The 10,707-nt window shown below is 40.9% G+C and overlaps 1 long non-coding RNA gene across 1 annotated transcript; it reads left to right on the top strand.

The window, feature by feature from the left end:
* Positions 1-473: 473 nt before the first annotated feature.
* Positions 474-9,942, top strand: LOC126540748 (uncharacterized). Its single transcript, XR_007601596.2, has 3 exons — positions 474-586; positions 4,189-4,246; positions 9,783-9,942. It is a non-coding gene; the product is annotated as an uncharacterized lncRNA (long non-coding RNA).
* Positions 9,943-10,707: the final 765 nt, after the last annotated feature.

Raw genomic sequence — 10,707 nt, 5'->3', positions numbered from 1 at the left:
ATCTAATAAGCTCCTATTTCATAGTCCCTCACGCCAGATGAAGCAATGTGCTACTATTCGAGCAACTGGAGATGTGACTGAGCGAGCTGCTGATAGTTTGCACCGCAGTGTTACATATTGCGATCTGATCTAGTTATTGCAACTGCAGTCCCCACTGAACACTATTACACCACAGCACTACGCTTGAACTTTAAATATTTCTAGGAGTTATTCGTCTCGCTCTCCTGTTTCGTGCACGTTTGCAGGCGCTTTTCTCTTGCATAGCGAGAATTTATTACGTCCCTCTCGACATGCAGCAGAACAGCGGAGCGCTTGAGCAATATGGATAGTTTTAAAACATGCAGCTGCGGCTGGACACCGTGGTACAATGCGCTATTCTCACGTCATGGGAGTCACGCGCTTAAAGAAAGATTGGTATGCTACGAGAATTGCTTTTCATTAATCTCACAATATTAGTATATAAGAGCGTAGAAGTTTCACGCAGTGCCAGGCATCTTTTGTCCAGTACCCGAGCTGCGTCAAATCTTACGATGTCTCCATTCAATATTCTGGCGATCGTCGTCATTTCAGTTGCTATTACCTCCATGTACGTATTGCAACTATTGCAAATTTTCTTTCATTTTTTGTTTGCATACTTCAGTAATACACATTCAAATCGAATCTTGTAATACCTAAGGCAGGAAAAAAGCCGTTGCGCTTGTATGCTCTTCTTGAGGAAGCATGCAAGCGAGGAGCACGGAGACGAAGTGACGTAGGGCAAGAAATTGACGCTTATGTCTTTGTTTCATTGAGTGGTCACCTCAAAAGGCAGCTCTAAAGGGAATGCTCTTAAACAACGCGCACAGTATCTTCAAAATAACACCGCTGACTCTTGCTAAGGTAAATTCGAAGTATCTTTGAAGACCTGTATTCTTATCAAAAGATTATTTTAACAGAAGTGCTCCGAGAATCTCAAAAGCTACTATATTTCTATTCTTGTGTACTTGGTATTCACCGATCCTAACAATACATAAATTACCATTAAAACAAAAAGTGCGTAAAAAGGAAATTGAATTCTATTTACGCATTAGAAAGTATTTTTTTTAGTTTAGCTTAAGCTATTCAATAAATGTTACTTGCCGGCGCTTTTCAAACTGCTGCACTGCCATAAATGCTGACATTGCGACAAATGCTACAGCAGAAGTTCTGTAAAGCCAGGTGAATAACTTCTTTAAATATTATTTTAATTTAGAGCCGCAAGAATTGTCACTTTATCATCAACGCTGCCACAGCTGCTTACTTACTTCTTTATTTTTACAAAATGCAGTCCTATCGGCCTGTAGCTGGAGGGGGAGCAAAAGGGACATCGTACCGATTGATGCAAGCAATGGGCACACAAGAAAAACTCCATTCGCTTCTTGCGTATCTGGCAGAGTCGGCTTTTTAACTAAAAATATGGGCCTCCAACTAGCCTACTAGGAGGCGTCATAGCGACTCTGGACGTTCGTCCTATCCGAATGTACGGTTCGTGTCTAATGGACCTTTGAAAACAAAGCACATGTTTAGATATATTTCAGCATATAAAAAATGTGACCTAAACTGCTTCATTTTAAGGGTACACAATGTATTAAAGATTTTTAAACAGCGCGTAAAGACGCAGGCCACATAGAAATAGAAAGCAGCGCGTCCGTCCTGTGTCCGCTTATGCCCTCTGTTGTTGCGCGCATTTTTTGTGGATCCGCATGAACTAGCGCTTTGTGCTATGTCTTTGAAGCTTTTATGTCCTCTAGGTAAAGCTGTAGCCCACAGCAGGCGCGTTTGGTCTTTTGTATATCTTTGCTTGCGGTGCTCTCGCCGCCGTTCAAGGGTTGCGGCTCCTTCATCGAGAACCGCTCACGAGGGTGACGCTCGACGCTATTAATCAACTGTTAGGCAAGCATCCTCCGATGCCTGCCTCAATCTGCCTTCCCCACCTGCAATGCACGCGCAAGGTCATGCTGTGGGTTTTGCACATGCACAAATACTCACGCACAGACACCTTCGCACACCGACGTGATTATTCATGTTTTGTCGTTTTGAGCATGCAGCTCTCGGTGCCTCGAGCGTCAGGAGTGTTTTCACTGCCAGAATGATAAATTTTAGAAGCACGCATGACATCACAAGACATCTACGTTTGCCCCGTGACGCCCTGTAAAGTAAGGCTGCAGTGAAATTATGTATGCATTGTACAGATTCTGAAACTATAGCACCAGTTTCGGGATATCGGTTCCCAACATGAGCTCCAAAATGCATCGCCGTTCTTCTCAATAACTTTCAAAAGCCTCTTCAGCGATTGCGGGAACACAAACTATAACACCTATGCATTTCTCACATCCAAAGCTTTCGGCAACTTGAATCCTGGAACTGTCATTTTTTTTAGTGCGTTTGTTCACAACATGCGGGTAGCTTTAGTATTGGCTCACTTTATTTAATAAATGGCTAGTCGTGTCGGCAACCTAATATTTAAAAGCATATTAATGACAATCATGACTGTAACACCTGATCTTTGAAACAGATGAATTCTCTGAAGATTGAAGCTGTGTTAATTAAGCAGCTGATAGTTACGGCATGTCATTCAAATATTTTCCTGCTCTACCAGCAATCGGTCGTAGACGCTGGACTGTGTCTAGTGATTTTGTTTCATACGCCAGGTCGTCTTAACTGTTGTCGTACTTCACCTCATTAAAAGCCAAACTGGCCAAAGACTATGCATCCTATCAGTGTTTGAGAGCGTTTATGGACATGAAGGAAACAATAAATTCAATCCAATATATACGGCAAGCGATTGTTTGTAAATGTGTGATGAAAGAAATGCTCCCTCTAAAAAAATGATAACCAGGTCAGCCAGTATGCTGCCCCCATCCCAATTAAGTTTATGTCACTGAAAATCTAGAGCATTTTATTGTGTAGAGTATTATTATCAATATGTCAGTGTCAGATAATTATCGAGAAGAGCTTATCCAAAGAGGTGGAATGCCCAGCCATACACTAATATCAAAACATTGCTTATGCCCATGCACGACGCTTGTCATAGAATTTCGCAAATAGGATAACATAAGCAACTTGCAAATATTTGCAAATGGTAACTTTCGTTGCAATTCAAAATGATACGTTCTGAGTATACTATTTTGAATCTGCCGGTTGTGAGTTGCCATTCAGGCTTCAAACGAGCAGCTTGTGAATACTTGCTTTAGAATACCGCACCGCTCTGTTACAGTCATGTTTTCACTTAATGCTACGTGTAGATCGACGCTCGTAAAAATGAGTTCGCACTTCCTAACAATTGTTTTATTTTTCCACCCTTGTTGCCTTTCTTTATTGGCATGCCTGAACTCGCGCCCACGACATCGGCAACTCCGTGAAATAAATTATACTTATAGAATGGAACAAACAATAATAATATAAGTTCTAAGGAGAGTAAACTTCCGTTCAGCAAAAAGAAAAAAGAAGGCTACGAGGATAGGGGGTGTCAGTAGTTTTACTAGAAACTCCTTTTTCAGAAGCGACACATGAACCGGCACTTTGTCGGGAAGGAGCATCCAGCACTGCCGTCATTGCGTTCTTGTGTTATAATGCTCGAGAAGCCGACTCAAGGAAGCTTTAATTGGTCCGGATAATATTCGACACAAACTGACTCCTGTCCTATACGAAATTATATTACGAGCGATACCTCGACAACCTTTCAAAAGGGGGTGACGCCTTCCGCGAACGGAATTATCAACAAGAGAGATGCATGTTTTAAATAAACGTGTCTTCTTGCGCGTTGTAGCTTAAGCTCAATACATAACTTCGGGCAATATATCTTACAACATTAGCATTGAACCTATCGGCGAAAAATTTTGCTCTTTGGAGACATGAAAACTGGTGCCTGATATTATTTAAGACATCAGAATATGACATGTTAAGCTCATGATGTAGTTGCAACGTAATTTATGATCTTATAAACATTCTGAAAAATGACACAGATCCATCAACATTTTCGTAGATAATTATTTAACCATTAACAAGCAAGCTGATTCATCGCGTGTTCAGGAACTCATGAATAAATTACAAGAGCTCCGATATTTTACTTGGAGTATGCCGCCTAGGTTTACCAGATGGTGCATGCTGTGTGTCCGACGTAAGCGGAAGCAAATATTATAATTTTCTTTGGCGCTTTTTTTGTTTTAGTACGGACAGCACAGGAGTCAGGAACAGCCACACTGGTACCTGTCCTGCTGTTGGGAAGGTAAGCTACTTGATAGCTGCTAGTAGCAACAGCAATATCCGACATCAAACTATTGGCCTAAAACGCTTTTATACCACCCAAATTAGAATATTCAAGTGCTCTGTAGCATTCTCATCTAAAGAAAGACATTAGGGGACTGAAAATGGTGCAAAGAAAAACGATTCATCTTTAGGTTGTGTTCCAGTACTCACTGTAGACGGCTCAGCAGATGGCTAGCGGACAGCGGCCATCTTAAGTCTCATTCCAATTCTCACGAAGACGTCAAAGTAGATAGTTTCGCGAAGATAGCATCGAAGTCAAAAACGATGGAAAGCCGACAGGAAGATTTTCTGCGCACAAGAGAACGTAGATGCTCTATCGTACGCCCTTAGGATAAGCTACGTCGTGTTTTTCATAGCTTCGGAGAGAAAAGGACATAAAATACAGAAATAATGTCGGCTTTTCTCAACTTGTTCTTGTGGTCGTGAGGGGGCGTCATATCGCAGAATAGTGTTTCGTACGTCTTACAGACGGCTAGAAACGCCCTCCATTACATGACCTCGAAAGCTGTCTCCGGCTGTCTTCTTAGCTGTCTGCGTAGACTGTCTCTGATGCTGGCCAGAATTGGAACACACCCTTAATACCTACTAGCGGGAAAATTCCCCGCCAACGCTTAGGGCCACTAACAACATTCCTGTCATACAATAACGAAGAGTGATTACTAAAGTTTCTCCACTCACTTTACTTCCATACATTTAATATTAGACCTGAAAGCTACTTAATACGTTGACATTACAGACAAACTTGACCTACGCATGCTCACATTTTTGAACTGTACTTCGCGCACACTAATATTTTCATGTATTCATTTTTTCCTCGGGCCATTGACGCTTTACCGTCTGAAGCCTTTCTGGAAAAGAATAGCCCTGAATTTGAAAATTATGTATCTTTTTCTTGATGACCACAGGATTCAAACTATGATGGCTGTCAAATGAATGTCTGTGATTGGCGCTTTGCTGTGTTGCGTGACATTTACCTGTGTATAGTTACTACACTGTGCTCTGCTACAGAACCATGTTTTCACCACTTCTAATTTTGTATAGTGTTTCAATTTATTTGTTAGTTTGTTTTGTATTATGCCACCCTGCTTGGTCTACGGTCTACAGTATGTTCTAAATAAATAAATAAATAAATAGTGTCATTTTGAAGAGTTTTCAGGGTCCTATTCGTATCTGGCGCTCGCTGCAGACAGTATGTGTAATCGTTAGCATACCCTTGAAAATCATGGAAAAGAAGAAATGTTTTGGTTCCGTCCAGTGCGGCAGTGAATTGTCCTCGCAGAGAGATATACAATGCAATATTCTAGCATACGTAGGTTACTGTAACGTCCAATTTCAACCCGCATATCAAATCGCTGCGAAAAATGTTTTTGGGGACACCGTAGCCTAAAAACGTTTGGTTACGTTTGTACAGGAGCTGAGCTATGAATTGGTAACAAGCGTCAAGTTTAAATCATCGTTTACAATTTTCAGCTTTAATTGCTACCCTATCAATCTGTCACTTACTCGACTGTTCAACATTAGACTATCGGCAAGGCCTCTTACGAAGGTTACCACTTACGCATAGTTCCACTTACAATAGGAATTATTCCCATTATTGCCAAATATAAGAACCACGTATATCCAACTAGCACGTCAGCACATTCAAGTTAATGAAATAGGCACCACACCCGCTATATAAGGTGTGTTAGCTAATTTGTTCCAAGCGTTATAAAGGAAATAGCGTGCGCTACGCGAATGCTACCAACTTAGTATTGTCCCCCAACTCTTGCAAATCAGAGCATATTATACACTTTAAGTTTATAACAGTTATTACCAAAAATATTGAACGACCCTACAAAGTATTAATTTAATTACAAAACCTTTTATAGCGTTGTCATATGCCCTATTGAAGAATATCCAAAATATCCGTTTCTTTAATGGTAGCTGCAGTGGCTTTAACTTTTTCGGGCATTGAAGGAAATTTCACCAAATCTCAAAAAGCACCACAGGACTAGGCGCTTGGCCGCTGTGATATCAGCGTTGTGCGTATAGAAGACGGAAAGATGGGTCATAAGCAACGGAGACGGACTAAAGATAACTGTCTGGGCTTTCCCTCTTGCCAAGAGATTTTCTAAATGGAAGCGTGCTGTCTAGAATATGTTGCCTGCCAGCGTGCAGGCAGGGGATGGTTATTTCTTCTTATGCACCCGTCACTCACTGCCCTACAGGGCCTTTCAGATAGTTTCAACTGCACTGAATGAATACATAAATGGTCTCATGTGACTGCGTTGAGGAATATCACCATTTCTTTTTTAAGTGATAAGAGTACTTAACTCTCCCAAATAAGCACAAACCACGTGCTTAGCCAAGCCGAAGATTGCCCACGAGGAAATCGTTGGAAACAGGCGCTAACAATTTAGTAACACCTCTTGCCAAACGAAACCGGATGGACAACCCTATACGATGAAATATTTAGCTCATCACGCCTTAATGCCGGGAGAGATCTTTCTCCAAAAGCACCACTTGGGAGTGGCTGAAGGAGCTAATAAGATTCCCGCCATTCCCGTACTCATACTGCAATCAATGCGGGGACCAGACAAACGAAACGGATAGCGCACAAACGAGATTTGACAAGAAGGTGACTGTGAATGGGCACAAATGCAAGTTTGTGTGTGTTATTTGTCACTCATAAAAAACTGGTAACCAGAATGAAGTACTGGGGTTAACAATAACGTCACCTTTCTATGGAAGGCTCATAATACTCAAATTCTTTACATCCATTTAAGCAACTAAGTTTCTTTAAAAAGCTTGGCAGCGCACTTGCGACTTGATCCGTCGCAAGGTGAAAGTTGCCGATATTGTTATTAATAGATAATGAATGAATTTTTAATTCAATTATCATTGTTAACATACTTACTTCACTTGGCCCGTTGCAGCTCTCTGCTATCTAGTCTTTGAAACGCCGCTGTCACTTGCGAAATTGAACAATTATATTATATGTCAGACTAGTAAAAGTAGGAACGCGTGCTCTTCCAACTAACGTTGAAAATTAATGTTTGACAGCTGATAAAAGTGCCCATGCACTCTTAAAAAAATGTCATAGTTTTCACTAACTAAAGACTAACACGGTACTTGCCCCCGAAAAACAACACCTTTTTGATAAGTGCAGGTGGTAAAATGATGGTTAATACTTTGACTATCTGCTGAAGCTAGCAAGAAGCAATAACTCAGCAGTAACTAAATACTACCTCTGTAGTACAGCTACTCACGCAACTGAAGTATAATTACCAATAATACAATAGGGTATATTCGATTTATAAGTGGCGCTTGCATTGACGTACGAAGTCGATGGTATTGTAAAAACACAAGGAAGTAAAATTATAAATGTATATGCATATTAGAGAACTGCACCCTTTCGCTAAGTATTGAGGCATCAATTAAGGGTGTATATACGTATTACTTACCAGGGACATTAAGGCGCACTGACTCAATGTAAGAACTTACAACATATCTCCAACAAGCAACCATACGCAAGAACACACATGCAGAATCACTAATGTGCTACGCAGCACTTACTCAAAGAGCCACTTCAAGAGTATCTATAGCCCTACTTTGAGGGACCTCATGTTGTACCGGTTAGCGCCTATGTATGTATTTAGATAATCACAGCTTTCTGCCCAAATTTCTGAAGTCTACTGTCTCCACATCTGTGTGCTAAGACGTCGCACATAACTGTTATTGCGACATGATGAACAACACGGCAGTTTATCTCACTTTTACATAAGACGGTGACAGTCATAGGATAATAGGCCACGGTCAGATGAGGTATTGTAGTGGCTTAGTTAGTAGTTACTTAGTAAAAACTACTAAGAAACCTTTCTGGCTACCAAAGGCAGCACTTAGGAGCTTTACTAGCCGCTGGCTAGTACAGATCGATTCAGAAAGCAGTAAAATAGATAGCAATCTAGTAAACGCGTGCATATACTAGCTATTCAACAACTTTGTTTTTAAGAGTGTGCAATCGGGCGACGTAGCTAGTTATTTAGAAGTCAGACAGGCTAAAACACAATTTTACAGTGTCAGTGGGGTAAAAGTGACGGTTGTGGAAAGGCCGCGTCTAGTGAAGCTTCTTTTTCGGCGTCCAAAAATATAGATGCTTTAGTGTTTGGTGGCAAGGTGGCACATGTGTGTATCAAGGCGATGAGCATCCTTAGCCTACATTGGTTGATGTTATTCGCAGTAACATCGACAGCCACCTTGAGTTGGTTTCTGCCATGCATTTTTTTCCAACCTACGCAGTCAGAACCTCGAGAAGATTAAAAAAGAAACACTTGAAAACAAGATCTCAAATGTAGGAAGTAGAGAAATGGTAGTAGGAAGTGGAGAACACATTCAGGTATCGAATATCCTAGGTTATACACCATAAAAAGGCGGCGATACGCCGGTGGACAAGGGTGAAAGAAACGCCGAAAAGGTCAAGGAAAGAGGGGGCGATACAGGAAAAGATGGAGTGATTGGACAAGAAGACTGCAGGGTCATGACGGCGCCGTTTGACGCAGGACAGGAGTAGATGAAAATCAGGGAGGCAAGATATTGGTCTCAAGTGGGAGCGGATGATGTCTGATATATTACGTTACAATTGAATACGGTGTGCCACTCTTAGAGGGAACGAATCCCCTTCTTGCGTCCGGCGATGCCGTAGGCCAACTTGATATACAGTCGAAATCGCAGGTGGTTATATATGGTCCTACTGACAAAGTCCGGCTCACTTCGTTCCAGGCACTTGTCAGAGCTCGAAATAAGAAAATAAAGACAGCGCAAAAAGGCCATCTCACGAGCGGGGTCCTTTCGGTAAAACTGCACCCACTAAGAAGTGCACAAGCTCGAGCTCTTACGTCAAGTATATGCCCTAGAGCTATGTTGTTGTAGCCTAACTTATATACGTACTAATGCAAAACAGTCTGTGCAGCTGGCCATTCTGAATTCAGTGTGAATGAAAAAATTAATAATCTTTTGAACCTAAGGTTGTTTATGGTTCTAAACAAGTACATGTTTCAGGAGGAGAAGAAGAAAAGGCAACCCAGATGCGGCATTGCCGTTTCAAATGGCAACATAGGAAAATATTTTCTGCACAAGAACTACAGTCACACTTCAGCAGGCGGCTTTTATCTTATGTTTCTATTAGAAAGAACCAAAATAATAACAAAACGCAGAGTGCGAGGAAGGCGCCGCAGATGGTCAGAGACTGCTTGGTTTCTCCACCATGAATGCAACTCGCAAGCTCCTCTAACGGCTATGTTAGCTACAAACAAGTACAGGTGCTATCCAGGGTGAAGTAAAAAATCTAAGTTCGTGAACAGGATGAATATTAAATGTAAGTGCCTTGAATGAAAACAATTTATTATTTCTGTAATTTGGTGCCACCTTCGAATATGCTTTTACATTGTGAATACCGTAATACTACAGAAGTTTACATTATTTACCCTAACATTTTCTTGTTTTCTCTGTTTCTATAGTATTGCCTTACAGAGGGAAATAATGACTTAAAGTGCCCTCCAGGTTGCGAGTGCATCGTCATGGTGGGCGAAGGAATCAACTCTAAACAAGGAAATTGCTCTGATCCTAGGACAAGGGGATAATCCTTTTATGCGGACATGAAATAAAGCATTCCAATATCTACGTTTATTATATGCCGAAGGTTTCTGCGTGAAGATGTTACTCAGTTATTACTATTATTCTTAACGTTATGCTAGCACCACATATCATTGCTGAAATTCTTGAACAGAATTTTGAACTTTCGTTCTTTTTTTCTAAGTAACCTAAAATTTAGCCGTCATTTTTTTGTTAAATGTTTACTCTATTACACCTTTGTATTACTAGTATGTAGAAACAAAAAAACATGCCCCATCGCTTCCGGACGAGCCAGAGTCCGCTGCGTTATTGATGTGCAACTCTACTAAATTATTTAGTGTTGTCGCACTTTATTTCAGTAAGGCCGCATAAGGTCTCTGAAATGCGTGCCGGATTTTGCGTCATTATATGGTTGTCTATCAGCAACTGCGTGCCAACGATGGCTTTAGTTTTTACGTTAGATTTGGAGCTGCTGATGTACAGTAGTTCTCATATGTCACATGGTCCATCTTTTATGTACCAGAGTAGTATGAATTATTATCATTGTTCATTGGCTATGAGCCCATAGGAGTGTTCTCTTCAAGACCACCTAAGTAACTTTCTACACGAACCCAAATTCCCAATCGCATATATTTATGAACCTTACCCTACGCGTTTACCATCAAGAAGTGCTCATGTGCTGAAGTTAATTTGAATATAAAAACAGTCGCCCTATAAATGCAACTATTGTTCTTAACCTTATTCAGCCACTCTATACCTATCTATACCTTCCTGACCTATTTACGCCAATGTTCAATACAATTTTTTGTA

This window comes from Dermacentor andersoni, chromosome 3, assembly GCF_023375885.2.
Source record: "Dermacentor andersoni chromosome 3, qqDerAnde1_hic_scaffold, whole genome shotgun sequence".
Lineage (NCBI taxonomy): Eukaryota > Metazoa > Arthropoda > Arachnida > Ixodida > Ixodidae > Dermacentor > Dermacentor andersoni.
The sequence above is the reverse complement of the archived record's forward strand: the minus strand, read 5'-3'. Positions and strand labels throughout refer to the sequence as shown.